A 6,116-nucleotide genomic window follows, 5' to 3' on the forward strand; every position below is an offset into this window, starting at 1 on the left:
CAAGAGTGGAGAATACAATATCCTTTTCCTACAACATTTAAATCCCACAGAGCCTCTTCCTGTTCATACAATACAACTAATAAATCTGCTACTACACCCACAACATCCACCTCGAGGGAAAGTCTTAGCTTGGCCTTCATTTCTTCTTGTCTTGTCTGCTAACTCTTCCTTCTTCATGGTTTTCCCCATGTATCTTTTCTCTGTAAATACAAATCTCTTACAGAACAGTAACAGCTGTACAATAGGATGGAGCACTATAATGACACACCCCATACCATTAGCTTCCATGTCAAGCTATGTTTCCTCATCCAAGTAAGATGCAAGCTTACTTCATTAGACCCCTATGCACTTATTTCTGAAGACTGCCTTCAAAATGACATGTTCACAAACCCTGCCGACCAAATTTTACCAGTCCCTTTCGATCATCTTTGAAAAGTGTTTCCACGAACTGCTACCGGTATCCACAGATTTATGCTACATAATGGAAAAAAACCTATAGGTTCTTCCAGAGCTTGTTCATTTCCATGGTAGTTGGCATAATTGAAAGTAGGAAGAAAGCATGCTAGCACAGTGGAGGACCTCTTAATTACGTGACCTTGCTAAGCTGATAATTGCCTTCTCCTTAATGAGTTTATTCCTGTATGGGGAAAGATGTGTGAGGAGAATTTGTGTGACATATATTGAGGCATGCCAGTTCCAGGCACTGATTTTTCATTGGATTGAAAGAGTTTTCTATGTATTTTATATATGGCCCAGTGCAGTTGTTCTCAACCCAGGGCTGTGTATCCTCCTGAGGGTATGCAGTGATCTTCCAGGGGGTACATCAACTCATCTAGACATTGGCCTCGTTTTATAACAGGCTATATAAAAGCACTAGGAAAGTCAGTACAACCTAAAACGTCATACAGACAGTGACTAGTTTGTATTGCGCTCGGCAGTCTTAACCTGGGAGGCAAGATTTATATTATAATTATAAGGTAAAAATGAGGACGTCAGCGATTTTTTCAACCAGTATGCTGTGGCGCTTGTGTATTATTATGTCTGGTTTTGCAAGCAAAGAGTTTTTAAGTGAGGTGAAACTTGGGGAAAATAAGACAAAGGCCCCTGAAAGGGAGACAGTAGTCTGGAAAGGCTGAGACCCACTGGCCTAGAGGATAAGGCGCTGGTGTGATATTTGGGAGATCATTGGGCTATTCCCACCTCTACCTCTGAATTCCTGTGTGATCTTGGGTAAGTCACCTGAGCTGTGTAAGCCTCTGTTCCTCCTCCCACACTTTGCTGGCTCATCAAATTAGTCTTGAGGGGAGAGCGTGTCTCTGGATATGTACAGTGTCTAGCACCAGGGACGCTTACCCGAGGAGAAGGGAGAAGGGGGCAACTGCCCTGGGCTTGGTGACTCAAAAGGGCCCAGGGCTTCTGGCCAATTGCTTTCATCTGGCCGAGCCATAACAATCCACCAGCCAACCTGTAGAGGATTCCATTTCAGGCTCTGTCTCTTTCTGACCTCTTCGGCACTCCCCAGCCTTTATCCTCTGCTTGTCACTGCTCAGTCCTTTGTCCTGGAGCTGGTCTCTGGCCAGCTTCCCAGCTCAGAGGTCGTTCCAGGGAAACTTTGGATTGTTATTGCTGTTTCCTAGCACTAATGTTCTGGTCACTGGAGGCAGCTGCTGCCTCTTTTCTGTATTGATTTTTCAGAAGATGCCATCTGGTTCCTCAATGGCTCATTCATTACAGCCAGCTAGCAAGCCAGCACCCACCTCTTATGTCATGTCCCACCCCCAAGAGCACACTTAACTCTTGAATCCCTCCCTGGGTGGCAATTCAAAAATATATAGGGAAACTGAGGCATGGTGAAACAGTAGGATTCCCATAAATATTACAAACCCCCCAACTTCACCACATGTCCAAAAGCAAGAAGGTTTCTGAAATACCTCGTGCTACCCCTACATTTTCAAAACAAAAAGAATATTTGGTATGTTCAGTACTTTTAGTTACTGCCTAGAAAAACATACTGGGTGCATCTACACTAGGAACTAACTTCCAAGTTAGGCACTACATCGAAGTAGCTGGCAGAGAGTCTACATGCATTTTTCCTTACTTCAAAGTTAACTTTGAAGTAGGAAGCCCACCTTCGAAGTCCTTACTCCATTCCCAGGAATGGAGTGTTGCCATACTTCAAAGCAGGATGTGTGTAGATGCTCAACTTTGAAGTCGCTCAGTTGGAAGTAAGCACCTTCAAAGTTATTTTTGTAATGTACACACAGCCGCCATGTTTTATTCCTCATGGGCAGGCAGGGGAAAAACAGCTCTGAGGATTTTAAAAAATTGGCCTTCCACCTCTGGGACTGCAATGCAAGATTAATTTCAGACACTGAATAACAGGACAGTGGCTCTTCCATCGCTCTCCCAAGTGCACATCCAAATAACTCTGCTCTAAATAGCTTACTGTGCTTTCAGGCCTCAAGAGGAGCAGCTCTGATGTAAGTTGTTTCACACTTACACCGCTGCAACTTTGAGAAACACAACGTAAAAATTCCTCACCCGGAAGTCATTACATCATTTAGAAAATGACAAACAAGCGCCCTCTCCCAGCAGCCTGTGCAGCTCTCCTCTGTCTCGGACGGCACATGGGATAAAATGGCTTACAAATGGATTTTGGGTTAGCATCATTTCTTTAAGTGTTGCTTAAAATGTTTTAAATGTCTGGGACTGTACATGACTGGTACATTACTCACCTAGTCAAAGTTTACGTTCCTACAGTCCCTGCCCCCCTCTATTTACACTATTTCTTATGGGGGGAAATTCTTCAAGATACGTCATTTTGCTTTAAGCTGCAACTTTACGGACCCCATCCCTGATGCATATTGAGGATCCCCTGCAGTTCTTCTTACCTTGCTTCCTTCATTTCCCCAGAATCACATCTTTGTGCTTCAGGTAGTATGGGAGGAGACTGATTTGTAAGAAGCCCTTCTTGGTCACACTAGAGGTTACTGCAGGGACAGCACGGCATTTTCCCCAGCATATGGGTAAAGAAGGCCCCTTTGCTGACCCATCCCTGTATAATTAGTTAACCTTTGCTTTAAAATCCCTGATGAGAACAAATGCATCAGCTAGCATAACCCACAAAGAAAATTCAGCTCTCTTCGGAATATTTTATTCTTTACGGCAGAGGAACGCAAGGCTTGAGAAGAGCTGTTCCCCACAATTTCTGCTAGGGAGTAATAGCTTAAAAGGACAATAAAAATGCAAAAACAAGTGGTGGGAGTTTCTGTGGGAGGTGAGGGAGCAGCAGAGTGGTAAACAGGATGCAGCCAGCACCATGGATGCAAAGCTATGTGAGCATTTCTCACAGCTGGCACCAGAGGGCACTGAAGATTGGATTTAATATCTGTATATTATTGGATATGTTCGAAAGGGCCATGCAGATTTTGGGCCAGGGTGCATTTTTGTTTCTGGTTTTGTTTGGCTCTAATCTGCATGGAGTGTGTTTGTCTCAGCTCGTAGGTTTTATTCTGGTCTGTCTTGAAGTTGACTCCCAAATACTTTCATGGTGAAACTGAAATTAACAATACAGGGCTATAAATCACAGTCTGTTACCTAGCAACTAACCCACTCAAATGCAAAGGTTTAAAGGCAGGGTGGGGGGCTGCACAGTATATAGAAATACCTTGATGTGTACGTACGGCCCAGGTTTACATTCACATTCCTGGGTGGGAAGACAAAGAACGTTCATGTAATAGTTACAAATGCATTGATCAAGGCAGGGAAGGGCTGTAAAATTATTCAAAGCTGTTTCAACCAACATACCCCACCAGTGTGATGCCAGAGGGAAAGCAATGCTCATATTAGTCAAAGGACTGCATTACTGATGTGCGGCATTCCACCTAAAGAATGAAACATGGAGAGCTCACAGTGAGCCACAAGGTTATTTGGCTATTGTTTCAGGCATGCATAGTGTGTGTATCACAGAATAACTGTGTAGCGAATGTGCCAGGTCAGTTTTACCAGCATGAGAATGCTCATGGACAATGCAGCAGAAAATCTACACATTACAAAAAATAAACTCAATGAAGTGAAGCGATACACTGTGATTTACCTTGTTTTGAGTTGCTGTTATGCATGGCACAGCTTGATATTTCCTCATCTACAGCTTGATGCATAATCATCTCTACTTTCTATACAGTCTTCGGGCCAGAGTGGAGCATCGCATTGTCTCCCTAATGAAGGACCCAAGTGAGGGCACATTTGGCCACAAAGAAAAGGCTTTGGTAAATAAACTGAAGACAGTGCAATAAAATAGATCCTTGTTTTTATAGCCCAGTCCTGCAGCAGCGTGGCATTTAGAGATGCTTATTCGGTTTTCCAACTCTCCTTTTGTTATTGAAAGAGCTTTGACGGTCCCAGCCAGAGGGTTATCATCAATGGCATAGTGGAGGGCAGCGGCATTAATAAGGACTGTAATTTACCTGCATTGAATCTCTCTCCGTGTCAAGATCCACAAGAGGGCTGACAGAGCAATATACGAACAGCAGCAGCTGGGCCCACCATGGACTCTGGGGTCATTTGTGATGCAAACTATTGTTGGCAGAGGGAGATCATCCACTGGTGTAAACCAGTATTGCTCCCAGGAGTACAAAGGAGTTATGGTGATTTTCACACCAGCTGAGGATCTGGCCCAGCCTTTCAATTTATGAACGTAAGCAGCTAATTTTAAATGGGCTCTAGAAAGGCCACATTTTGTTTGTCTTGCCAATGAAATGTATCTGATTTCAGTGAGGTTGCTGGCGGGGTGTAAATGAGCAGAGATCCGCCCTATGGAGCCCCTGCGGAGTGGTATGGTGGGAGGTGGGTGAATAACACTTGAAATTTTCCATGAACAGTTATTTACTTTTCAAAGGTTATATTCTAGCTCTTACAAAGGTGCACAGAGTGGTAAAGGGTGGGTGGCGGAAGGGAAACGGGAACCTCTCATTTCATGCTGTCAGGCCAGGCAGAATTCCAGTCCCTACTTCAGGAGAGCTCAGAAGCTACAGCCTACATACTCCTTTGTCTTGGCAGGTGTCCTAAGAAGAACATGGAAAGGCACTGAGTAGGCAGAGTGGTGATGCCGCCTGCATCCCTCCCATACGCCCTCCCTGAGGACAGTGTTAGTATGCTGCACCTCTCAGAGGGTGCGATGGCACGCATGTGCCCCCAGAGTCCTGGGAAGCAGTTGCCCTGTGGGGCAGTGCAACTTGGCTGTGCCGATAGAATCAGCACACAAACGTGCATGACTGCGTTCCAGGAACCTTCAAGCCTTTGACTTCTGCTGCCAGAAAAACGTGCAGAGCCAGAAGGTTTAAATTTGCTTATCAGGACTTCATCCAAGAACTGTGCTCGGCCCATCAGGGAAAAGGAGCAAGGCCATATGATGGAGGTGACCAAAGAGAACTAAGAAACATCGCATGACTTGCTCAGGCCATGGGCTAAAAAGCTCCTGAATAATCTCCAGTGTAGCCTGGGCAAAGCTGGTGCGCAATATTGCATTCTGCAGTATTTGTGGACAAAAGCTAACGTTTGCAGTGCAATTCAAAACCGTCCAGCCTGGTAATTAAGGTTTCCCATGGAATTCCCCTCCACTTCCCTGGAATTCCATTGACTGGATACACCAATTACAAGAGGGAAGGGCAAAAGATAATTCCTCTCTGCCATTTTGCTCATCCTAAAAGTTTGGAACATCGAAAGGAAGAAGGAGCATTGCTCACTAAGGAATATTGGTAATAGGCTAAAAATGAAAACGGTGGTAATTTGAAGTGTCATCTCTGTGCAGGGCTGGTTGAATGATGTGGGGAGAAAAATCTGTTGAGCACTATAAAAAACAGCAAAAGCCAACAATCTGTCAACTCTATTTGACAAATGATATTCTACCAGCTCTGTTGCTGAGCCTATTGTAGGAGGTGTCTGTCTAGCCAAAAAGTAATACTGCTTCTGATTTTCATTGCCTCCTTCAGAATGACCAGAAGAAGACTAATGTTTTTGTAGATCAGCCCATGGCCTGGCCCTCTAGAAGGAGAGAATTTGTGACGTCATGGGGAGGTAGGGGCAATGGCCTTCTAACTACAGGGGGGCTTAAAAAT

Source organism: Carettochelys insculpta, chromosome 11 (genome assembly GCF_033958435.1).
Source record: "Carettochelys insculpta isolate YL-2023 chromosome 11, ASM3395843v1, whole genome shotgun sequence".
NCBI lineage: Eukaryota > Metazoa > Chordata > Testudines > Carettochelyidae > Carettochelys > Carettochelys insculpta.